Genomic DNA, 27,191 nt, shown 5'->3' with positions numbered 1-27,191 from the left:
TTCACTTGGCTGGTCATGGTGAGCTCGTTGTCAATTACTGTTCCGGGAATATTTGTGTGGGTTGCTGGGAGGGGTGGGGGTCCAAGTTTGGCAGGCCACCAGGTGAAATTCTGCAGCGAGATGTCTTTGCAGAACTGCCTCAAGCTCAAAAGCTCAACATAGTCTTGTCTGTGTTGAGCTTGAGGTTGCTGGTTTTGATCTATCTAGCAACTTTAGTCATGTGGGGAAGAGAAACTGGTCCAGGTGTTTTCGAATCTTGTTATAGAGCGAGAGTATGAGCTTGTTTGATTTTCTGGGTATGGATGGTGCTGGCGTGTGAGGTCATGCAGGCGCTCAACAGGTTGAGGCTCTTTGAGGAGCTTTGTGGAACTCCACAGATGAGACTGATGGTGTCCGAAGTGAAGGAGACCAGACTGACTGACTGGAAGCCTGTCAGCCTGTCAGGAAGAAGTGAATTCAGCAAAGTTCAAGACCTTAGAAGCTGCCTTAATGACGTTATGGGATAAACATGGGGCTAGAAATAGTGTTGACAGCTGCTGAAAGATCTAGTAGGATGAGAGCCTTCCTGACACCTCTATCCATAATCATCTCGATGTCATCTGTGGCATAGATGACGTCAGTACTGGATTGCGGTAGCGCCTGAATCCAGGTTGAGTGGTGTCTAGGACGTGGATGGAAGTGAGGTGGTTGCTAGGCATTTTTATATCATCTTTTGCTTAACTAGGGCAGCCGGGAGATAGACCGCTAGCATCTTTGAATCTGCTGAGGATGCCTTGAGGAGGAGGGCTACTGTAGTGTGCTCCTGGGCATCCTACTAGGTGGCTATGATGATTGATTTGTTCAGGCTAGTGGTGATGGATGTGCTGATGGGATCTTGTACTTTGTTGAAAACATGGTGAGGTGAGGGGTCTGAGGGTGCTCTGGAGAGTATGGATTGCATGGTTGCTGTGGTTACTTGAGTGATGTCTATGATCTTGCGGTGGAAGAAGGTGGCTAGAGATATGGGGATTGCGAGTTCCTTCACGATATTGAAGAACTCTTTGCTGTTGTGCGCGTTGTTGTCAATGCATTCCTTGAAGGCGGTCCTTTTGGCAGTTCGAATGAGTTGGTGGTGTCTACGGCTAGCTTTCTTGAGGGTTGCATGATTGTCCGGTGTTTGCTTGCGGCGTCATTTCTTCTCTAGTCTTCGGCAGGTCTGCTGTGATGCCTGGAGGTTGACGGTGAACCAGATGGCCCTTCTGTTGGTGCGTGTTTCTTGATTGGGGCAAGAGTGTTGGCGCAGTCATCGATCAATTGCCTGAGGTTGCGGGCAACTGTGTCGGTGTCGGTGTGGTCAGTTGGAGGGTCTCGGGCGAGGGTGGTGATTAGCTAGTCTTTGGTGACATTGTTCTAGCTGTGGTGGGGGACTCTTTGCTGGTGGTTGTGTGCGGTGGTTTTCTTGAAGGAGAAATGGATGCAGCGGTGGTCGGTCCAATGGAGTTCGGTGGTGTGGCTGAAGGTGACGTGGCTGCTGGCGGAGAATATGAGGTCGAGCATGTGTGTCTGGCAGAATGGGTGGGTGTCATGACGAGCTGTTTGAGACTGAGGTTGGCGAAGTTGTCCAGCAGTGTGGTGGAGTTGCTGTCGTTGGCATTCTTGAGGTGGAAGGAGGATGTAGTCTATGGAGGCCAAGGCGTGCGGGCTCACAACGTCTGTGATGGAGTCGCTGAACTGTGTCCGGGGTCCGGGTGGTCTGTACACTAGGGTTCCTCTGAGGGTGGTGTTGGGATCGATGTGGATCTGGAAGTGCAGGTGTTCGGCAGTGCTGAGGGTGTCTTCGGTGTTGGTCGAGATTCTGAGGGTGTTTCTGTGGAAGATGGTGATTCCTCCTCCCGGTCTGTTGGTGCGATCCCTGCGGGTGATCTTGTAGCTATCCGGGATGGCTATGGCAAAGTCGGGTGCCGATGAGGTGTTCATCCAGGTCTCCGTCAGGAAAGCGGCGTCCGGGGAGGATGAGTCGAGCAGGTCCCAGAGTTCGATGGCGTACCTGTGGACGGAGCGGGTGTTGAGCAGTAGGCATCTGAGATGGTTGTGGCCTGCTTCAGTGGGGGAGCAGGACGTGCTGGTACCCGCTGGCTGGTGAAGATGCAGTTTCTGCAGGTGAAGGGTCCATGGGTGCTCTTCGGGTGGTCTGGAAGTAGGTGGTAGATTGGCCGGTGTTGAGTGCTTGGAGGATGTTGGCATCGTAGTGACGTCTGGCGTCGTGGCGCTTGAGAGGGCCTGGGGGTCTGGCGCTGGGTGCGGTGCAGGCGCAGGCGGGCGCAGGCGGGCTTGCCTTCGGCGTGCCAGCGGCGCGACCCTGCAGCGGCCGCCATAAGAAGGGGAGGTGGTAGGGAGGAGCAACTGGGAGGCAGGAGCGACTGGGTGAGCGAGGGGGTGGGGCTGCAGGGGATGCAGCGGTGGGAGAGGAGGAGGCAGAAACACTAGAAGGGCTAAAGGGGAAAATGGACTAAAAACGAAATAAGAAGAGGTAGTAGAAGACAGACTACAGCAGTGATACAACAGATACAGATGCAGTAACAGAGTACAGCAGACAGAATACAATACAGATACCAAAACACCAGACACCAATACACATACCAAAATACAAACAAGCATTGGCAAAGCCAATAGGTCTCGCCTTTGGGACCTTATAAGAATTTAGTTATGCAGCACAATATCCTTGGTGCAACAACATCAACTGTTGCATGGCTAAACACTTATAAGGACTCAAAGGCAAGACCTATTAGCTATGCCAAGGCTTTTTTTTTTCAATGCAGACGCCTTTTAAACAATATTTTAGTCTTCACTCAAAATGCAAGTCAGACCTATTGGCTTTGCCAGTGTTTGGTGCTGAACTCACCCTATTGCACCTAGAGCACCAACCGCATACCAAGTGACCACCTCCTGCACCCATAACAAAAACAGATAAAGGACGCTTTACTTTGTTACCTTTCTTCACTGGAGGTTTTGGGGTTTGATATGCTGCTGGGGCTAATGGAGCAGGAGACAATAAAACCAACACAGCCTAAGACCTTACTTCCTGGCCGCCATGCCATCAGCAGGTGTCTATCTCAGCCCCTGCAAAGAGTGCTTTCCAAACTAAATATTCGTCGGCCAATACATCTAGTGGAAGAATTAAACATTCCCACACTCCTCCGTGTTTTGGGGCAAAACAAATAATATCCTAATACATTATTGCCCCTCTGGTCAGGTTGCAGCCTTTCTTTTGCCTTACTTTCGTTATACTGGGTACCATGAACAAAGCGCTTAGTTTTAGACTGAAGCAGGTGGTGGGAACCAACACTCATTTTTGGTGACGTGGACTTGTTTGTTATCATCAGACTTTGACTCAGATCAAGAGAAGGGGAAACAGAAAAGTGAGAAAGAAGGAGGGAGAGAAAGATAGAAAAACAGTGACATAGTGAGAACGCATTGATGGAAAAGAACCAGCAAGAGTAGGGCAAAGAGGCAGGAAGTGCAGAGTGGTGGAGGAAAGATGCTTGAGGCGGAATCAGTTGGAGGGATAACATTCCGTGCAAGAGGTGGGCCCATAGTAAATACATAGGACCACTTACTTATTTGTGTATTTATTTATTTTTACAAATTGAGCTCTGCTTACAATCAATATTTCATAGCATGCCATATACACATCTTGGTGGTCTCTAAACTTGAAACGACCAAGGGTGTCACACAAACATTGAGCCCCTAGGTGTTCTAGAAAAATTCCGACTTGCAATGTGTGGGGGTTTGTATTAAACTGAATATAATATAGCAACTAAATGAATACACCTCAAATGGCCACACCAACGGGGGGCACTTTTTAAAGTTCATCACAGATTAAAGGCACATATAGAAGCTGTGATTGTGTACAGTTTTGTAAACTTGTTTAAACGCTCCCTAAAGCTCTTAGTAGAGATGCCCTAAGCCTAACGCATACTCGTCGTCACCTTTAAAGTGGTTTTGGCGTCCAACTCTCAGAGGTGTTTCAACAATCACAGACAGGTTTGGTTTGTTTGGTGCTCAAGAGCGCAGGGTGCTTGGCGTGGTTGAAGAGTAAAGGAGTGCGAGGGGTAGTTGAAAAGCACAAGGGGTAATTGTAAAGTCCAAGGGTTAGTTGTAAAGCGCGAGAGGTAGTTGAAAAGTGTGAGAGGTAGTTGTAAAGCGTGAGCGGAAATTCAAAAGCGCGAGGGGTAGTTGAAAAAACATTCATAAGCTATCCTCTCTCAAAGCAGCTTCAATTAGTCAGTGCGTACCCACTGTGCTGTTCCAATGTTCGAGCACTCCAAGAGCGCTGCACATGTAATTGTATGTGTACGGTACATACTCCTTGATGCATCTGCCCAAGCACAGTGCGGACCCTTTCACATAATGACAGCTTCTGTCTCTAACAACTTCCCCCTCCGCCGTCCTCCCAGGCTCGAGCTCTCTTGTGCACTCTCTGTTGAGATCTCGATCTGACAAGCGTAAATAGCATCCGATAATGAGAGGCCCGTCTTCTACCTGGAGTGTGTGGCGCGCGGCGTCTCCGGGCCTTTGAAGCCTGCACTGGGCGAGGTGCACCCTCTAAAGACGCCTTATCAGGACCTGCTGTCCTGCCCTTTCCGGCGGTGTCTCCTGGAGGTTTACAGAGGCGAATAGATCACATTTGGGCCAGAGGCTAACTGTCGCGAGCTCCAGCGGGTCAACGAAGAGATAGAGAAGAGTGCGCCAAGGTGTGACATTCAAAGAAAAAAAAGTCTTCTTCGAAAGATATAAAAACAAGATTTACAGGCATGTTAACATTCGAGCAGCTGAGCGTGAAGAGAGCCTTCCCACACCACTATTGCATAAACAGACAAGCGCGAACATGCTGATTACAAGCAAATGGTGCGCGCGAAAGTGATGGCGAGCAAGAAGTTCGGCCCCGACCGGGAGTTGTGTGCGCGCGCGCAAAAAGTAAATAAAACAAGGCGAAGAGAGGCACCCAAGGCTTAATGAGCCTTGACTGAAACCCGCATGGTGGCTGCGCGAGTGCACGATCGCTTGAACGCAAGCGCTAGGCCACCAAAAGCCTGCGGTGGCACTTTCAAAAGCCACTCACTAAATTTCTCGCAGAGCAGCGCATGCGCTGACTCAGCGAGACCTAAAAAGGGCATACAACATAACGAAATAGCAATTAGGAATGCCACTTTCGTAGTTATAGTCTCTCAAATCTGTGCTGCATACTAGAAACTTGTCATCAGCTTTAACCAATTGATAACAGATGGTGATGAGAATGTACCTGGACACAGTGCATATAGAGAGGACCATGTCCCACCAACAAATGAAAAGAAAATAACAGATGCTTAACTTCCACCGCAGATTAGCAACACTTCTGGCTGTGACAAAATATGAAAGGCAGCCAAATCCCTACTCTGTACCTTTTCAGGCGCTAATGACGATTTCACATCTGCATTTGTCAACACACCAGAACTTAAGAAAAGAAGTATTGACAACGCCAGTGAGTTTCGAGAGCCATTAGCTTTGCCAGCGTCTTTTATCCGTTGTACTGTAGAGTGCAGTGGGGCAGAGTGGAGTGGTGTATAATAGAGTGTAGTAGAGTAGAGTGGTGTAGAGTGCAGTGGTGGAGAGGAGAGGGGCATACAGTACAGTGGTATAGAGTGCAGTGGTGCAAAGTAAAGTGACGTAGAGTGCAGTGGCATTTAGAGGAGTGGTGAAGTAAGGAGTGGTGTAGACTACAGTGCCATAAAGTGTAGTGGTGCAGAGTACAGTGGCATAAAGTCAATGGTATATAGTAGAGTGGTGTGAAGTGCAGTGGCATAGAGTAGAGTGGTAGTGTGAATAAGCGTAAAGTAGATTGCCGTATAGTGCCGTGGCATAGAGTAGAGTGGTGTAGTGTGGAGTGCAGTGGCATAGAGTAGAGGCACAGACTAGAGTGGCACAGAGTATCGCAGAGAAGAGGCTGTAGTGGCACAGAGTGCAGTGGTGCAGAACAGAGTGGTGCAAAGTGGAGTACCGTGGAGTGCAGTGGTGCAGAGTGCAGTGGTGCAGAGTAGAATAAAGTGCAGTGATGTAGAGTGACTATGGCTAAGAGTGGCGGTGAGTAGAATGGCGTAGTGTAGAGTTGTGCACAGTAGAGTGCAGTTGTATAGAGTGGAGTGGCGTGGAGTGTTGCAGAGTACAGTGCATTGGCATAGAGTGGAGTGATGCAGAGTAGAGTGCAGTGTTGCAGAGTAGAATAAAGTGCAGTGCTGTAGAGTGACTGGCTAAGAGTGGTTTGGAGTGGAGTGGTGCAGAGTACAGTGCATTGGTATAGAGTGGAGTGATGCAGTGTAGAGTGCAGTGGTGCAGAGTAGAATAAAGTGCAGTGGTGTAGAGTGCCTGTGGCTAAGAGTGGCACAGAGTAGGGTGGCGTGGAGTGTTGCAGAGTACAGTGCATTGGCATAGAGTGGAGTGATGCAGAGTAGAGTGCAGTGGTGCAGAGTAGAATAAAGTGCAGTGGTGTAGAGTGACTGTGGCTAAGAGTGGCACAGAGTAGGGTGGCGTGGAGTGTTGCAGAGTACAGTGCATTGGCATAGAGTGGAGTGATGCAGAGTAGAGTGCAGTGGTGCAGAGTAGAATAAAGTGCAGTGGTGTAGAGTGACTGTGGCTAAGAGTGGCGCAGAGTAGAGTGGAGTGGTGCAGAGTACAGTGCATTTGCAGAGTGGAGTGATGCAGAGTAGAGTGCAGTGGTGCAGAGTAGAATAAAGTGCAGTGGTGTAGAGTGACTGTGGCTAAGAGTGGCGCACAGTGGAGTGGTGCAGAGTACACTGCATTGGCATACAGTGGAGTGATGCAGGGTAGAGTGAGGTGGTGTAGAGTGGCTAAGAGTGGCGCAGAGTGGAGTGGAGCAGAGTACAGTGCATTGGCATAGAGTGGAGGGATGCAGTGGTGCAGAGTAGAATAAAGTGCAGTGGTGTAGAGTGACTGTGGCTAAGAGTGGCACAGAGTGGAGTGGTGCATGGTACAGTGCATTAGCAGAGTGGAGTGATGCAGAGTAGAGTGCAATGGTGCAGAGTGCAGTGGTGCAGAGTGCAGTGGTGCAGAGTAGAATAAAGTGCAGTGGTGTAGAGTGGCTGTGGCTAAGAGGGGGAGAGTGGAGTGGTGCAGAGTACAGTGAATTGGCATAGAGTGCAGTGATGCAGTGTAGAGTGCAGTGATGCAGAGTAGAATAAAGTGCAGTGGTGTAGAGTGACTGTGGCTAAGAGTGGCGCGGAGTGGAGTGGTGCAGAGTACAGTGCATTGGCAGAGTGGAGTGATGCAGAGTAGAGTGCAGTGGTGCAGAGTGCAGTGGTGCAGAGTAGAATAAAGTGCAGTGGTGTAGAGTGGCTAAGAGGGGGAGAGTAGAGTGGAGTGGTGCAGAGTACAGTGAATTGGCATGAGTGGAGTGATGCAGTGTAGAGTGCAGTGATGCAGAGTAGAATAAAGTGCAGTGGTGTCGAGTAAATGTGGCTAAGAGTGGCGCAGAGTGGAGAGGTGCAGAGTACAGTCAATTGAATAGAGTGGAGTGATGCAGTGTAGAGTGCAGTGGTGCAGAGTAGAATAAAGTGCAGTGGTGTAGAGTCGCTGTGGCTAAGAGTGGTGCAGAGTAGAGTGGAGTGGTGCAGAGTACAGTGCATTGGCATAGAGTGGAGCGGTGCAGAGTAAAGTTGCTTAGATTAGAGTGGTGTATAGTAGAATGACGTTGAGTGCAGTAGGTAGAGCAGAGTGGTTACAGTGGTATCTAGGCAAAAACTTAACATGGCGGCATGTAGAAATTGTGTACTAATGAGAATTTTCAGTTTATTATCTGTGGATAAATAACTGGAAATAGGAGTGACGTGCCTTTTCAGGGGGCCTATGGCCTTTCTAAAGTTATCGTCTATGCATTTTTGCTACTACTTACTACCCGAGTGAATTTATTTTTGAGGGCACCAAGAAAATCCTATGATGGCAGCTCTCTGAACCGAGTCTCGCAGCACATCATGCAACAACAACGTGATCAGAAAGACAATGAGCAGTTTTGAAAAATAAAGCACAGCGGCGCGATACCAAACATATGAACTGGTGAGAACCTTTACTGCAGAAAGTGCAAGATGAAAAACGTCAATCCACCCCAGGGCTGCTAAAGATTGCTTTAGGGGCCGTTACATTACAAAGAAACTTTTTATTTCAAAGCTCAAAAACTGTGGAGATTTATGCAGGCCGTCTTAATGGGATTTTTCTAAGTCATATGTGGATTTCTGGGTGCAGTGCCTGGTCTGCAGCCAGGCCATGTGGTTTCCAATATGCCTTTGATCCCACTGCACACTGCCTTTGGCCTTGTGCAGCTCACCGGGTGCTGGGTCTGGCCTGAGACTAGGCTACGAGCCAACCTCTGTGCCACCATACCAACTGCACATGCTAAAGGCCATGCAGGGCGAGCTCTGCTGCCCACAGAGCCTGGTCGCCGCCTCAGCACCGCACAGGCCTCATCCCACTGAATCAGAAGTGCAGCTCCTTTGGCTATGGGATTTCGGTACAGAGATGGTCCTGTCTGTACTACAGTGCCTTCGGCACTGGCATTGCTTGCCTGGTCTACAGCTGTGCCCAGTGGGCTCTGGGTACAAGGCCTGGCCACTATCCAGGCACTGGGCCAGCCCTTTGTTTCCACAGTGCTCGTTGCACAGTCATGTCGAGAATTTTCCTTTATTAAAACTGTATTTCAGGATCTGCCAACAAATTATTGTCAAAAAATCCTTGTGTCTGCGAAACGTGGATGGATACTGCAAACCAAGTAATACAAACTTGGGGGTGGTGAAGCCCTACAACCTCTCTGACGTCAGTGGATTAGGCCGCCTTTGTTATATTTTCTATTGTTGCCTTCCCCTTTACACCTTTGTTCAAGATGCAGGCTATGGCTCCTGGCACCCTGTAGTGACCATCGTATCAAACATGTTCAGTTTCTGACAGGCAATAAGTCTAAATATATGTTTGGTGCTTCTGTTGTAAATATACAGGATCTCTAAGTAACACCGACAGAGAGCGGTATGTGTGTATCGAGCACAAATACAGAGAGCAATTTCACTTGATTACAGTATGATAGAAAAACAGTCATCAATATATATCAATGTTCAATATATACACTAGGTCAATGATGTCTGGAAAATCCACTTAAAGGTTCACATCTCCTGAGCCAAGCAGATGGGATTCAATTTTGTGTGAGACGCTGTCTCGTGTTATTAGGCAGGAGGGGGAGGGCGAAAAGAAGCATACATGACAGTGGAAGTAATGAAAGACAGGAGTGCTTGATGTGACACAATATTGGGAAAGGTTACTACATTCCCAGAGGGAGGAGTAAGAAGTATCCTCCAGACAACAGAAAGAAGATCAGGGATCAGCATGCAGCAAACATTAACAAGCATTGGCCACGCGGCCCCGAAAGTAACGCGGCCAAGGCTGCGAATGACAAAAGCATTAATATAAACAAGCTTTGGCCACGCGGCCGCGAAAGTGACGAGAGAGTGAAAGTGATCGCGATTGCGATCGCATACTGCGAGCGTGGTGGAGAAAAGACACATGGCGCTGCGCGCGTGCACGCTCACGTGCACGCAAGCTTTAGGCCACAGGCAGCACTTTGAAAAGCCGTACACAAAATGTCTCGGCCAGTCCAGCGCATGCGCTGGATCAGGCGAGACCTAAAAAGGAACAGAGCGGGCAGACAGAAACTTACGGGTCACCACTGGGCCACCAGGGATGAGGCACAGGCGGGAGCCTGTGGGTGGAGAAGGGCCTCAAACTCGCAGAAGCAGCGATATCCGGGTGCAGGGATACGGGCGCAGCAGGTGGAGCTGTGCAGCGTGGGGAGTGACCGGCCTGAAACAGGGTTAAGGGTCGCTCTCCTCCCCGCGCAGTGGCCGCCACAAGAAGGTTGCTACTGTTTTCAATATGCTTGGTGAGTGCAGAGCATTTGGTGGCTGTAGGAGTTCTTGTCTGTATCTTTTTGACTTTGTCTTGAAGTTGCTCTGATTTTACACCTCTTAGAATTCTGAAAGACAGTCAAGTAATGGGCATAAGCACTTGGTTTCTCAGTGCTAAAAGATTGTAGTAGGGAATATAAAATCTAAAATATCCAGGGGTCACAATATTGTTACCACAATATCAAGAAAGAAAATATCAAACAGGTAGCTGTACAAAGAGAGGCTAGGATTTACTATTCTTAGCTCCACATCTACGTACCACTGGGTAGTAAAATACGAAAATAATTTTTTGGCTTCCTTATAATGTTTGCGCAATTTAAAAAAATTTCACGAAGCTTTCTAAAACAGTTTGAAAGTTTTGGGGTGATCCAGCAAGTGGAGGCTGAGAAAAAAGAGGGTCCCAAAACATGTTTTCCCTAAGCAATTTTCATATGGAAAATTTAACAGCGACACCAAAAAAACAGCTGAAGGGAATTACACCAAATAAGTAGAAAGCTGTAGTGTGTTTTTGGTGATTTGATGGAAATGTGTTTATTACCTTTTGAGAAATTAAGGGTCAAATCACACTGCTGAAGATTCACAGAGCTGACAGATCTCAAGATAATTTCTGATTGGCTGCCACCATATAAACAAAGATTTGGTGGAAGCCATTTTAGGACTCAGGGACACTGGGGCATATTTATAACAAAGTAGCGAAGCATGTTGTTAAACCAAGAAAGTTCACGTCACGCTCTGTCACTTTGGAAACGCAGGGCTGCACCAAACGCAGCACACTTGGAAACAGCAAAAACGAGGAGAAATGAAGCATTTCTCCTCGTTTCACCTGTTTAAGACCAGGTTTTTCCTGGTCTCAATTTTGGCGCTGGCTCTTATTTACAGCACCCTTGTAAATAGGGGGCTGCGTCAAAATGAATGGATGTTGCGATGGAACGCCCACCCCAACACCCATTGCCCTCTGATTTCACACTAAGTACAGCGTGAAAGGGTGTCTTTTTTACAAGGCAGGTTAAGCCCATTTAAGTGGCTTTACGCTGCCTTGTAAATAAGGCGAAGTCCCTATCACCACCACAGCGTTACTAAAAGTGATGTTGTGGTGACGATAGGGGCTTACAAATATGCCCCACAGTCTCCTGTCTTTCAAAAAGCTTTAAAAAATTGATAAGGCAGGCGGGGTAGGGACACAATGCCCCCATGAAGCCTCCTGGACTAAAAACATATATATTTTTTGTGAAATGCATCAGGGAACACCCATGCTCCACCCATGGATTCCTCCTTGGTGCAAGGTAATGCAGGGCAGCACTATGCATTGTGTCCTTTTCTTTTTTTGTCAAAGCTACACAAAAGGGCCACAAATCGACCCTTGAATGCCTTTGTAAATCTCTACTAGCATTTTAAGTAGTGCATCCACCATTCAAAATGTTAGTAAATGTGCCCAATATTTTCATACATATCACCTATTTTACACTACTCCTCGCCGCCAACACAGAGTTTTTCTTTGAAACTTCTGTCTGAGTTAATTCATTCACTGGATTGAATTCATCTATTCTGAATACACACCAGTAAAAAGAGATGCTTTTAAGCCTGTTTCTAAATTTCAACCTGAAATGGCCTTGTGGATGAGGCCTGGGAGAACTAGGGGGCATATTATCAACGGCCAGCGATAATTAACTCTGGCCGTGCTTAGAGATAATTTTGTTATCTCTGGAATTTATCGCCCTGGTAGGGCGTTATTAACAACGCGTTTCGCCAGGGCGAAATAAATTCCAGAGATAACAAGGTTATCGCAGTTTTGTAGGGAACATCACTGGTGTTTCCAGTAAAACGGCGATAACCTTGCTGATACGACCCACAGGGTCGTATCAGCATAATCCACCCCAATATTAGGGATAGGTAAGTCTGCATTTTAGCAGACATTAGTTTTTGGAGAAAACAGCTGTTTTCTCCAAAAACTAACGTGTGCTAAAATGCTGGGGCAGCCTTGTAAATATCACGATGTGAACATCAGCGATATTTGCAAGGTAGTCCATCCGGGGTACGCCCAGTGACGCCCACTTTGCATCTCATTAGAGATGCAAAGGGAGACGTTGGGAAAAAGGGTGCTAACATGCGATTATGAATGTTAACACCCGCTTGTAAGTAGGGCGATAGTTGTATCTCCACTTTTTTGGCTTTTTAAGCCAAAAAACCGGAGATAAAGCCCTTGTAAATAGCCCCTAGCTTTTTTAAATCCCTGCAGCCATAAACCGGTAACTACATGTTGCAACTCTGTTGTTTGAAACCCCAAAAATAGGATGAACTGTGTTCTCATGGACTTTTGAACACCAAACACAGGACAGTGCTCTGAAGAAGGCTTGAATAAGAGAACTCAAAAATGATCCTAGTGCACTACTCCATCCCCCATCCCTCTTCCACCTGATGTAAGTGGACTCAGTCCTGACTAACACATGGATTCATATATAAACACGTATCTAATCAAGGGTTCTGTGTTTGCCTTTTTTATAAAAGCAATTTGTTTTTAAATTATGTAACAAGCAACACAGAACATTATGTTCTATAAGTGTTTTTTTATAGGAGCTGGGCTATGACTGTACCAGCTTTCATCAAACCTGACAGGCAGTTTTCGTTCGGCTAATTTGATACAAATTGGTTTATGAGACATTGGAATAATTGTCTTCAAACTAGCACATGTAGAGACACTTTTAGCAACACTGGTACATAGCAAGGAACAGGCGCACTGAGGCGTGGTGAGTGTTGTGCTTATACCTGGTTTAAAATATATAAATAAAAAAGCTATCAGATGCTGAGCCATCAATTATGGCTCTGGGTTACCATTATTCAGTTGCGAGTCACACCAACAATGAAAATGTGGCAATACTTTCTTACCCAACATTTGCAATATATAGAAATGAATCGAGAAAAATATAAAAGTGGACAATCTTTGCCTGTAACGAAACGAAAGAGGTCAAAGATGAATGGGCCAGATGTACGAACACATTTTCCCGTAGACACAGAATGGGTAAAACTGTTTGATCCATCTGGGCCAATGTCCGTAAAGTCCACTACACCAATGTGGAAGGTCAGGAATGCACCATATTTATGAAATACCTGTCCTTTCAGCCTACGCTGGTGCACAGTGTGCGGCCTAGCACCCATGCAGGCACACTTGAACCATAGTGCAAGGGTGTCTGCGTTGCATGCAGGATTGTATTTATGCAAAAACAGTCCCGAGAGGCCTTTTCCTCTTCCTATGTGTGCTGCAGAATGCATCACACATAGAAACAGAAAGAAACGAGGAGAAATACAAATATTGCTCCTTGTTATGCCTTCTCTAGGGCGGAGTAAGGATTTGGCACTGCCCCAGGTTTACGTGATTAAGGATATCTGGGGCAGCTTCAAAATCCATGGATGTTGCTTGGGGAAACCCACCGCAACGCCCTTGGGTCGCCTCCTTGTAGCAAAGAAAGGCAACGCAGCGACTTGTGCTGCTTTGTCTTACTCCTTATCTATGAGGCCATGCACAGCCACGCAGAGTGGCTTTGCGCGGCCTCATAGATATGATTAAGAGGCTTGTGCCGCCGAAGCGTCAAAAAAAGTGACGCTCTGGCAGAGCAAGCCTCTCATAAATAAACCCCTTAGTTACTGTTACGTAATGAAAAGTGTAAACATTTGTCCTATGAGGGCGCTATATATGCACCTTCTTAAAATATGGTGCACATATAATTTTACTAGCAAACAGAGGAAGTTTGAATGCAAACTTTCTAAACCTCTTGAGCTCTGATTGGCCCAGGATTCCAGCCATGCACTGCTTATGGATCTTGGCCAACAGAACAGATTTTAAGTCAGATGGAAAACTGTCAAAAGCTGTCAAAGTAGGAACAAGTTTCAGAGTGTTCCCATCAACGACATGATCTAGATGGCTGCATGTCTCCAATTTCCATGGCAGCAATACCTAGAGCCTATAGCAGCAAAGGTCACAACCTCAGTGGAACTGCTAAATCAACATATCTAACCCTGTGGAGCCTTGCTCAGTTTTTCCAAATTGCATTCCCCTACTGCAGATCTGACTTCCAAACAAAGTAAATGCGAAGGCAAAACCAGTGCTTAATTTGAGCCAGTGGTTTCTGGTGCTTGGAGCCGGTGCTTACTAGCAACACCGGCAATTATGACAGTCTGCCACATGGTGGCACTGTTTGTGTGGTTGTCTAGTTTGGAGACTAGCACAACAACAGTTATTTATTATTCAACATACATTACAAATGACTAATAAGTACCACGAAAGCAAATCTTATAGATTGAGGCGCCTGGAATAGTCAGAATAGTCACACTTGTAATAGTGTGATGATTAGTCGTTGTGTTGATACTGTACTTGGCAGCACTGACAGAGGCAATGCGCGGTGCTCGTGGAAGTGGAGCCCTGACAAGGGCCCATGGCATTTCTTTTTTTGCAAATTAAGCACGGGGCTAAACAAATTACAGGGGGAATTGCCAACAATTGCCTGACCTCACTCCAGTTCTTGTTGGTTGGCTGTGAGGGGTATCTAGGTCCCATCAACCACACCAGAGTAGAATGGGTTTGTTGTCTCTGGTCAATTCTTGATATTGTGTATCTCCTGATGCCTACAGCTTATTTCCATTCTTTCTGTGTTATTTTGTCACATGGCCCATAGGGACATTGTCATTTTTCACTAAGTTAGCGTGAGCATGTTGGAGCTTGCCTGCTGCTTTGCGCATGTTACTACACGCCTTTATTTTTGCAATAATTTCAATGACTGCTTTCACATGAGAACTCATCGCTGTGTTCATTCTCTGCTTGTTCCTGGGATTTTAACTAAACATTATGTGCAATGTCAACAACAGTGCCCCTTGTTATTTTGTTCTGGCCAGACCATAGCCCTTTGACAAAACATACCAATGCAGCTGTTGTTTGGACAGCGTACTTGGTTTTTTAGTGGGGTACAAGAATAGGTGACACACACTTGGAGAGGAACCTTTCCAGGGAGAAGAGTGGGACACTACCTATGATGTAGATCTACCATCTATAGGCTAAGGTATAGGGTCTGCTGACAAAGTCCAGAGATCTTCTATTATATAAAAATACTTCTTCTTAGCAAGGGGAGGGAGGTTAGGCACTATAGTCTTTTCTCCATTGCCTTTTTATGATGACATCTCCCTTTATGATATATGGACTAGGTGCTATGCTGACTGTATTTGTACTATGCATTGTCCTGCTTGTTGTGGCACATATACTGCATGTTAGGTCACGTTACTTAAAATAAATATTTTTAACGGTTTCATGTCTCTGTCAGATCTGTCAGATCTTATTGTGGACAGATACAAGAGTGCGAGCGAAAGGGTGTGACGTTTTACCGCTATTTCTGAGAGATCTGGGAGTGTTGTGTTCTAGGGTGTCTAATCATTTGTTTTCTGTGAGTGAGAAGGAGATCAAGTGAGACACTATAGCTAGTCGGTCCTGGGCTCTTGGGTACTAAGGTGGTAGGAAGACTCATTCCCTATACAGCAAGGTCCCATATGTCTGCGCATAGTTCTGTATTGGTACATAATCCCTGCAACAATGTTTATAATTTCAATTCACTTGTTTTAACTAAATTGTTTTGGGAATTTTAAGATATGTATTTTTATGTATTTATCTATATATTGAGGGCCTCATTTCAACAAAATGGCACAGTAGGGCAGCGCAAGCCATTTCGCTGTGCCGAGCTGTGTCATTTTAAAAGCACAGGGATGCATCATTTGTACCACAATGTGACGCATCCCTGTGCTTTCCCCTGCGCTGGCGCACAATTGGCTCCCATGCACCAATGCAGTTACCCTTGCAACATTGTGCAGGGTGCCTACGTTGCTGGGATGATTGCTTTTGTGCAGAAAAAAACCAATTCCCGCACCAAAAAAATCACTGATAGTGTTTTCCTCTTTCTATGTATGCATTCTACAGCACACATAGAAAGAAGGAGAAATAAAAGTCTTTTTTAAGCTGGTGTGAGCTGCTTCTGGGCCTCAGTTCTTTGGCCCGGTGCTGTGACTGGTCAAAGTGGATGGTTTTGTGGATTAAGCATGCAATTTTAAGCATGCATCTCCCTTCAACGGCAGCCAGTTTTGAGAGTGCAAGGTTGGAGTTATGTGGTCAGCTTAGTTTCACAGCTGAGACAAGGTGACCAGTGGCGTGCAGTGACTCTTTCATTGGGGCAATGTGAGATTTGAACTTGAATGCCATACCCATAGTCGAGTCTTGAAACGGAATGTAGCCTGTATTACCATTTTCAATCTTGGGTTTGTGGAACGGGTTTGAAATCCTTGATAAGTTTATGCTGGTAGTTTGCTAATCATTTTACCCGATTGATGTGGGTAAGCAAATGTTGTGTTATGTTCACAGTTATGGATTTGGAGTTTTTGGAGGTCGTAGCCAGGCAGTCATGGAAGTTGGTTGAGACTAACCATTCTTTAGTTGGCATTCAGATGCATTTAGTTGGAGGAGAAGAAACTCAGGGTCTGATTTAGATCTTGGCAGTATCTCTCCTGCTTCGGCAGCGGTCCCAACTACTCCGCCAAGCTGACAGCGGTCTGTCTGTCAAATTTAGATGTTGCACCAATAGACAGGTTCCTGCCGCCACGGTGGTCTCCTCTGCTGGCTAGTAGTACTCCGTCGCCATCAGGCCAGTGGGATTGAGCAAAGCCGATTTAGATGGTCCTGTTGTGCTGGTGGTGTCCTGGTGACACAGTCCTGAGGAGGCCCATGGTGGTGTGGATACAGGCAAGAAATATGTATTTTCATCTCACAACACATATATATTGTGAATCTGTCAATATGATTAGTTTAAAAAAATGTAAGACTGGGCGACATGGTCGGAAATTAAGACTGTGGAGCAATTTATGTTTTCCTTTCCTGACTATACAAACTGCAGAAAAATAAAAATGGAGATCTGATTGGAGTGAGAGATTATCACATGGACAAGGGATAAGGGCATCCTTGGAATAAGTATTATAGGGTAGCCCAACATAAAAGGGGTATAATTCAATTGGAATCTCAGTAAAAGGTATCCATGCTGGGGATGTATTACAAAAGGAAAATACGTATAGTCAGTTGTGTTTATTCTTGGTGCTAATAAATATTCATTGACCCTAACATTTGTGTAATTAGACTCCCATCTTGCTCTCATGTGTTGTTCCAGCAATTACGCTTTCAGTTCAGACCCTGAAACGGTGGTGCAAGAGATTGGATCATCAAATAGTTTGGCCAAATAAAAATAATTCTGAGGGAAAAAAAATAGTTTGGCCAAACCAATGGAAAACATACTGCTCTAAACAAATTGAAGCCACTTTACTTTAGATGAACCATCAAGTTTTAGGGAATCTCTCAAGATTTCATGTGTTAATTTCAACTTTTCCATTCTCCACACCGAATGCCACAGCTGAGGTGGTGCCGAATGGATCTGCTCTGTAATAAAAAGAACATCCAGTTTGAGGTGGCAATGATAAGAGAAGCAGGATTGGGGAACACCTACCAATCATTTCCAAAAGCGATCCTCAATTAATTTTAAAGCGGATATGCTATTGGTTTCCCACACAGCTGCCCCATAAGCGGCAAGAGATGTTGTTTAGGCTTCATATATCATTTTAATTGTGACCATTGGTTTGGATCTAACCTTTTTCATGAACATAAATAGAGCCCCCATGCTTTTTTCCATCAATATCCCCCTATTAGCAACCATATTTTGCAATGGGTCTTTGGAATCAAATAATACCCCCAGGTAGCAAAAAGTAGGGAAACATCGTTTACAACGCGGGGATTACATCGCGATGCCATTACATCGTGGTTTTTACAACGCAAGTCGTTACAACGACTTGCGCTAGATGGCGCTCTAGGACAAGGAATAGTATAATTTACTATCCAACACCGTCCCTACTGTACGTAGACTGGAGTTGGAATAGTAAATTATACTACTCCTAAGTCCAGCGCCCTCCAACGCAATTCGTTGTAACTACTTGCGTTGTAAAAACCGCAATGTAATGTACCGCGATGTAAATGTATGCGTTGTAACGTCATACATTCCAAAAAGTATCCACCGACTCCAATTTCCTCCCCTGAATGTGCCACCTAGGGAGTGTTTTTGGTCTCTCTCCTGTCACGAGTACGAAGGATTTAGATTTGTTTACTCTAAGATTTAAATTTTTCATAAATCTGGTGTATGTCTCAATCAGACTCTGGGGTGCTTTGCCAGTTGATGCCAGCAGCACTGCATCATATGCGTAGAGCAATAGGGGCACCAGAGTAGTATTAACGGTGTGTACATCAATACTAGACCCAACCAAAGACATCAGTAGTAGACCCAACCAAAGCAGCTTCCATACAATTTGTGTTTGAATAAAATAGGAAAGGGGGAATACGCAACCTTGTCTTACACCACGGGCATGCCAAAGTGTTTTGTAATTTCACCCTCTCTCCCAAAGTTAACACAAGCCGTGGCAGCAGAATACATCTTGTGGATGAAATTACTTATGGGCATCTCTACACCCATGCTTTGTATCATACACCATTGTTTCACATGGGCCACGCAGTCAAATGTGGCCATATAAAGATGGCCTCCCTTGACCTAGGTGTACTTGGCAATTAGCAGATTTAGGTGTCTAGTAGTGTAATTGGCCTATAGTTTTTAGGTGAGGCCTTATGCCCCTTTTTATAAATTTGAATAATGACTGACTTTATCCAAGAGGAAGGGACCCTTTTTGGGGTACAATATTGAAGACATTGGTAAGAAGCGGGCCCATAACTCTTGGTTAGTTAAAACGAAATCAATTGGTACCCCATCAGGGCCAGGTGCCCTGGATGTACTACATCGGTTCAGGGCAGTTTTCATTTCATCCAGATGAAAAAATAGATTGATTTTAGATGGAAACACCAGGGCCCCAGATGGCAATGAAACATCCTCCCCAGGGAGTCAAAAAATCGCTTCAAAGTGAGTCACCCAGGCCTCCTCAGTGACGTACTTGTCAGTAGCAATATCTAATTCATCTATAAGAAATGGAGCATTAATTATGAGACAGAAGTACCTGCTGTTCTTCAGGACTGCGGCCTGTTTGAGTTTTTCCAAGGCTTCCTCCTTCAGGGCCCTCATCCTATTATCTCTTGCTGCTTTATCTGCAAGACATAGCAGTTTTAGCAACGCCTCTTCTCTTGGCAGAATGTAGATTCTTGAAGGCCTTCGAGCAGGCATCATCAAATCTACGTCCAACACCCGGTGCTTTGCAAGCGCACAGACGAAGTAGACTTCTGTGAATTTTGGCTAGGATTCGATCAAATGTTAGTGGGGTTTTCATAACTAATGGAACAGACTCCAAGCCGATTAAAATTTCCTGGGCCTTCTTAGCAACGATATTAGACATCAATTTCATAGTGTTTATTTTCCCCATTTCAGCACTATCCCATTTTTCCTTGTAATTAAAGTCTTTGGAAATGTATTTTCAGGGGAAGGTGTACTAGAGCCCCAAAACATTTTCCGGCTAATCTCAGTGTGATCATGCAATGTGTAGAATTTGGTCTCAGTGAGGACAACCTGATTTCTTAAGGATTCAGAGACCATGATATAATCAATTGTAGAATTAGAGGACCAGGAGGAAAATGTGTGATCTAGCTGGCCCGTATTGGTGACAACTGAATGTATTGCTTCTAGGATGTTGACCACTAATTGTCTATTTAATGCCTTATCACAATCATTATGAAGAAAATGGTGAATTGGGTCCCCAAGGCCATCAACCAGTCCACAGACCGCACAAACAGCTATGTTGCAACTGTGAGCGTTACAATCGCCCAGCCATAATACGTCAATGGAGCTATGATGAGATCTCATTAGTTGTTCTATATCTTTCTCAATTGCATCTATGACTATGCCCATGTTACCTGCAAAATTGTTATTATAAAAATTAGTTAAGAGCCAGGCCCTCCCCTTTTGTGCTTCACATAAAAGAAAATGATAGCAGGGTGAGGTCTTAAAAATTGCGATTACCTTAATCCTATCTGTGGTAGCTATTATGTTGAACTACCAGCTCTGGATTGCGCGGCATCTGTCTGAAAGGTACAATACCTATTTTCCTGAAAGCATAGCAAATCATATTTGGTCACATGGATAACCAGGAAATTATATTAAGGGATTCTGTATCTACTCCCCATGTAGTAATTTCCTCCTGAATGGGAAAGGTACCAATGACACCCTGAAGATTGTTTGCATGGGGGTTATTTAAGGGTTCAGAAAGTCATTCACATGCTTCAATATCTATTCTTAATTGGGGCAGATGGATTTACTAGTACATGCCTGGAATTGGGATGAAAAATAGGGGTGGTTCTCACTTGTGAACTACGAATGCACCTTTGTGGTTTCTAAAAAGAAACAATAATAGAGCAAAGATCTGAGTATCAAAATATGGGGTATCAGGCAATGTATTCAATAGGTGCTCAACCAATCGTTGGCTATTAAAAGTGACAACTATGCAGTCCCCTTCAACAGATTTTGGACCATGCCCCACCCAATTTACCCATCTGGCCATACTGATATGGTTGTATAACTTTGGGTTACCGATATGGAACTTAGATAGCCAATGTAAAACCTTGTCCATCAATTGCTCAGAGGATTCCTGCTGATTCAGCTTCCATTCTGGGGTACTGACCAGTATAATAACAACAAGCTGCAGGAAGCAATTCTAAGCTACCACCTCGTGCAATGTTCTGAGTCTTATGAGAACTCACTGAACTATGGACTGAAACAACAGCAGTTCCATTCGCTTCATTTCCATTAATAGCAATACAGTTACTAACAGTCTCCTCTTGCCCCAGCTGCCTGCCTCCTGACACAACCGGAAAAGATCTCAGAAAGTTATTTATGCCCGTAGCCTCAGGTTGCCTATTGATGTTTCCCAGAGCTTCCAGACTCTATGCCTGTATGGATTGTAATGGATGAGTATTTACCAGAGTGGACGAAGTTAAGTTAGAACAATGAACAGAACTCTCCTGCTGTGGTTGGGATTGGGATTGGCTTGAATTTTCCTTATGTAATGTTTCCTGCCCCGATCACACATTTGCTGATTCAATATTGCGGAGAAGCTCTAAACTCTCCTTAATTTTAAACAGCCTGGTCAATATGGGCTGTAAAATCATTTCACAGGGGCATTTCACAGGGGCAGGTGACTGCATAGACTTCATTTTTGTCTTGCAATTTGAAAATTCATGGTGTTTGCACTGAATCTTTCCATGTCTGAAAATAGTTCCTTCAATGGTTTGATTACAAGCAACACAATTGCCACATTTATGGTGGCCTTGTACTGGTTTTAAATTCCATCTCGATAGAAGTTCAACTTTTTTTGTTGGCTGATGACATGTTGCTTTCACTAGTTGCGTCCTTAAACTGACATTTTTTCTCAGGGCAAAAAAGCAGTAGGTCAAATGCAAATTGCGACAAATTATTTTCTTGAAATTATTCATTTGAGGACAGAGCGTGGACACACATACCAATCTGGACAATGGAGTCTTGTGCTTTTTGATGAGTAATTCTTTTCGAGGTGTAAACCATGCTCGTTTCACAGAATGTTTGAGGAGCTTGTGTGGAGACCCTTTCTCTTTCAATTTCACACGTAACATCTCAGCGTGGGAAAAAAAATCCTCTTTTCTGGTGCAGTTTCTTCAGATCCTAAGAAACTGTCTGAAAGGGAGATTCTCTGGTAGGTTCCTAGGATGAAAGCTTCTATAATGCAAGGCGTTGCTCTTATCCGTTGGTTTTCAATGTAGCCTAGTCAATAAGATTTTCTCAAAATGTTTGACTTCTACATCCAAATATGTCAGACTAGCATTGTCAATGTTCATGCTGAATTGCATTTCTGGGCTTCTGTTGTTTAGCCAGTTGACAAATTCCATCAATTGTTCAGCGTTTCCATCCCATAGGCACCAGATGTCATATATATATCGCACCCATTGTGTGATATTGCCAGCAAAAGGATTTTTAGCATAAATGTATTTATTCTCAAAGAGTACCATGAAAAGGACTACCATCTCCGGTGCAAGGGGACATCCCATAGTGGTTCTGTTTATTTGCAGGAAAAATTGATCTTCAAATTTAAAATAATTCCTTTTGAGCGCAAATCTGGTATTCTTGGGGAATCTGCGTGTACAAAGGCATGACATCAAGTGTAACCATAACTTTATTTTGTACATTGAATGGACGTCCTTCAACTTTGTTGATAATAGTGTCCCTAAGGTATGAAGAGACTTCTTGAAGGAATGGTTTGAGAAAGATGTCAATGTATTGTGCAATCGGTTCTAAGATGTCATCACACCCCAAACAATAAGTCAACTTGCAAGGGTTTGGGCATCTTTGTGTAACGTAGGTAGGAAGTACATCACAGGAACCTGTGGGGTCTTTTTTTGCAAATATTCAAATTTTCGCGCGGGCCAAGAATATCTTCTTTAAAACCATCTTGGAGGATTTTAGCAAGCTCTTCCTGCATTTGTTCTGTTGGATCTTGGGGAATCTTCTAAAAGTGATATTTTCAGAATTGTCGTTTAGAATCCCACTTCAACATCAATTAGGATTTTAAATTAGGAATCCAGCAACACCAAACATGAACCAATTATATCTTCCCAATTGGAAATGATAGTTATAGAATGTAATAATGTAATGCCATTGTTATTCTATGAGACACCTCTTTGATGAGGCAGCTGGGCTTTATATAAATTCAGATAACATAACATAACATATATACCTTGCACTAGTGAAAGATGAATTTTGGAGATTTTCACTACCAGGAGACATGTTAACCTTAAAAAAATAATTTCCTGCATTTTAAATACATTGCCTGAGACATAGTTAAGGGGCTATTTAAGTGGATGGCACAATCATTGTTGCAAGCCCAGCAGTAGCAATCAATGTACAGGCCCTTTTTACATGTAGTGCATTCTACTAGGGACTAATAGGTAAATTAAATATGCCTATTATGTGTATACCAATCAAACCATATTTAGGGGAGTGAGCACAAGCACTTTAGCACTTTTCAGCAGTGGTAAAGTGATCAGAGTCCTAAGGCCAGCAGAAGAAACAATCCAACAAATTTGGAGGCAAGTGGGCAAAATGTTTGAGGGGAAGACCACCCTAAAGCTGTCATTCATATGCAGGGCTGGAGCTAGGCATGGGCAGTGTGGGCTACTGCCCAGGGCCCCACCTTTCCCATACCCACATGAGGCCCCACATCAATTGGTCACAGTGCACAGCAAACTTCTCACATGCATTTCTGCCCACGCTGTGTGCGCCTTTTGTGCCCCCCCCAATCGATGGACTATTTAGCAGCCAGGTGTGGCTTGTCCTTGCACCTCCCACTTTAAAGGGCAAGGTATATTGTCTGGGGAGGTGGGGGTGAAGATTAACAACCTGCACAGAAGGTCTGAGGCGAGGCTTAGGAAACAGCAGCCACAATGTCCATGCTGCTCATGAGGGTGCCTCATTTGTTGTCTTGGTCACCATCACTGCGAGGCCTAAGGGGCGGCCCCCTCCCCATGGCCTCACAGCACTACACAACTGCTGCAAGGCACAAGAGAGGGCCCGCTACCCTGGGCATTGCAGGGGTATGTGTTTGGTTTACACTATATCTATACCACATACCCATTCATATAATAACATACTAGCCTTGAAGTAAAGATATATATTTTGTAGAAACCTGGGCCAAGCTTTTTCACCCAGGGTGAATAATATAATGTATTGACACTTAACATAGTTTTAAAATATTTCAACTTATTTAATTGTTGCAATCATTTATGTTTCTGTTGATATTGCATCAGTAAGTTGCTTCAGGCAAAATTGCTTCAACAAGGCCATAGGATTAAGTCAGAGTATAGTATTAATGTGATGTCACACCATATGCAAATTAGGGGGGCCTCTCCCATTCCCTTTCTGCCCAGGGCCCCAAAATTCCTAGGACCGGCCCAGTTCATATGTGAGCATTTTTTAGGCTATGACGTGAACAACTCTAAACTTTCCCATCAAGACCCATCTGATCATTCAAGATGCAGAAGACAGTCTTGAATTCCGCTGAGAAGTCACTTAGGAAAAGCAGACATGAGTCTCCATTACCCATGATTGTATATGCATCGTCAGGTATTTGTAGAAGTGCTATCTCAGTTCTTCGACCTTCTTGATACCCTGATTAACACTCACCAAGCAGATTATTCTCCATTGCATATTAGGTTGTGTGTTGACACAGCTCTCAAGGATTGTGGCCAAGGTTTGAAGTAACAAGGCTGGGTGGTAATTATTGTGGTCTTCTGGGTCATCAGCTGTTTTTCTAAACAGAGGAAAAAGGTGCCCTATTTTTTGGCAGTCATGGAAAATTCTTAGTTCTAGGGAGCAGTTTATAATGTTAGATCATTGAGACATTAGGTTGTTGCACATCTCTTTATATAGATTGACAAGTAGCGGGTTAAGGAAAAGACTAGAGGGGTTTAAATTTAAAGATGTTGCTTTCTTTACGTTCAAACTGGGTAATGCCTATAAAGTCTGAACAGATGTTAATGAATTTGCTAGGGACAGTGGAACTAGTATTTATGGCTTGTACAGGAAGGGATGCTTTAATAGTTTTGATTTAGATATCCATGAAATGTACAAATTCTTCACATTTCTTTTCTGGTCCTGAAGGTTCTTTAATGGCAGTGGATGCTGCTTTTGCTTTGACTATTTCAGAAAGCTTTGTAAGTCTATTTTTATCGGACTCAATCTGAGATCTTATCGACTGGGCTTTTGCTTTGAAGACATGTTTCAATTGAATTGTCTTGTGCCACGAAGACGGTTATGGTTTGCACTGGAAGGATTTTGTCACCATGATCATTCGAGCAGCCTGAGGTGTTTTTTTTCCAATATAAGTCTTGGTATACCATTGATGTGCTCTTCTCTTAAACCATTTTTCTCTAAAGGGTGCAACATCATCTTTGAACACATTATTGAAGTGAGTAGTCACTTTGCTTACTTCTTTTTTTTCAATTTAATTCTTGGTATACCATTGATCTGCTGTTCTATTAAACCATTTTTCTCTAGAGGTTGCAACACCATCTTTGAACACATTACAGAAGTGAGTAGTCACTTTGCTTACTTGCTGGTGTTCAAAGGCATGGAAGGTTGTTAGACATGCTTCCAGGTCATGATAGTCAATGTGCGTAGTATGGAGTCTAGATGTTTGGTCACTTGGATCAGGCACATGTCCTAGAAGTGGAGAAAGTGATGTTGAAAGGGACTCTACAAGTTCGCAAACTGATTGTTCAATCCCTTGTCATGTTACACCTGGATTATTGCAGCATTTTCTATCCCCACACCAAAGGATCTATCTTGAACTACAGGTCATCCAAAATGCTGCTGCTTCTTTTCTCCCTACTAAAATTCTGTTCGGCCTCTTTGCTCCTAGCCAAGCTCCACTGGCTCCCTATTGAGACGCATATGAAGTTTATAGCCCTACTCATTTTTCATAAAATCCTCTATAAACAAGGAGTACCAAATCTCGAAGACGCTCTTTTGGAGTCCTGGCCCCATCCTTATGGAACTCCATTCCGCCTACTCTAGAAAGATTCAAAACCACTCAAGCTTTTGGAAGCAATTAAAGATCTGGTTGCTCTCCTCCACAGTCCAGCTTGCTTTTGTGTTTCACTGCTGTCATCCAACTTGTGACCAGGGCTGGGAAGCCCACTTCTGGGGGCAGCTGTGTGCTCTAGAAATCATTTTAACATAAACATTTGTAGGAGATAGAAGTCAACTGCAACTGGACCTGTCTGTAATGAGGATGAGTTCACTATAACCAGATCTAATGTTGCCCCTTTGATATTCATAGAGTGCTGGGTCAAGTCATTCTCACTTAGGAATGAAGAGAGGATGGAATAAGACTTGTCTTTGGTGCTGGAATCACCTAGAAATATAAATGCTGGTGGTTGGACATTATGAGTCGCGCTATTGTGAAGTCCATAAATTGCTCCTTAAATATTTTGTCCTGGCTTGGAGAGTGGTAGATGATGTTGAACCTGATGGATTTCTGGGCCCTGAATTTCAGATCTATAGTAAGGCATTTGTTAGACCTGGCCTTGTGGCATGGCCATCCCTGACCCCTAGCCACACACCCTGACCCATGCACCTCATTCAGCCCCCGAGTACACGGCCTAGCCGGTCCTTCCCGCCAGAACCCACACTTCCCCATCCATGCGCTCCATCTTCCCAGCACCACAGGGCCCGCGTGCCCACTTCATGCACCTACAATGGCCGCCCGGCTCCAGCGCAACCCAGGCCTAGAGGCGCCGCCCCGGCTGGAGGACATTGCGCTCCAACAAGCGACCCCCAGGTGCTAAGACCCCTGCCTACGCAGACTCCGGACATCAAAGAGGAGTTGACCTATAACAGGGGGTGCTCTGGGACTATCTGGCAGATTCGACTCTGGAACGACGAGAGCCCTGCTGACGTGGTCGCGGCTCCCTTGCAACCTTGGAACACCTGAGCCCTGCTGAGTGACTCGCGGCTCCCCTGAAGATCGTAAGACCTCCGACCTTGTGCTTGAGCCCTGCTGAGTGACTCGCGGCTCCCCTGAAGATCGTAAGACCTCCGACCTTGTGCTTGAGCCCTGCTGAGTGACTCGCAGCTCCCCTGAAGATCATAAGACCTCCGACCTTGTGCTTGAGCCCTGCTGAGTGACTCGCGGCTCCCCTAAAGATCGTAAGACCTCCGACCTTGTGCTTGAGCCCTGCTGAGTGACTCGCGGCTCCCCTGAAGATCGTAAGACCTCCGACCTTGTGCTTGAGCCTGCTGAGTGACTCGCAGCTCCTAAAGACTCCCTCGGTCCGGCTGGACCCCAATGACCACAGCGTATCCCCCAGCTCGAGGATTGTGAGCTGTGCGCCGGGTACGTCCCTGCATTGATCCGGATCCCCAAAAGACTGTCCCGCTACCCCCTATCCCTACCGAGACTCTTTGAGCCCGTGCTCTATTTGTAAATATCCACCTTGTTGATCATAAAGATCCTACGAAGCTGATTAGATAAAGATCTGTTCCCAAGAACAGACAATGTGGTGTCTCTTTGTCGTGTGGTGCAGTGTGTACGATCCTAGATACAAGACTCTTCCCCTGAGGAGTCTCCTGCCAGTGCCCGGCTACGATACCCCGAGGGTAGGTCTCAGTGTGCTCAGGTACCCTCCCT

Source organism: Triturus cristatus, chromosome 5_2 (assembly GCF_964204655.1).
Source record: "Triturus cristatus chromosome 5_2, aTriCri1.1, whole genome shotgun sequence".
Lineage (NCBI taxonomy): Eukaryota > Metazoa > Chordata > Amphibia > Caudata > Salamandridae > Triturus > Triturus cristatus.
This window is presented reverse-complemented; position numbering follows the sequence as displayed.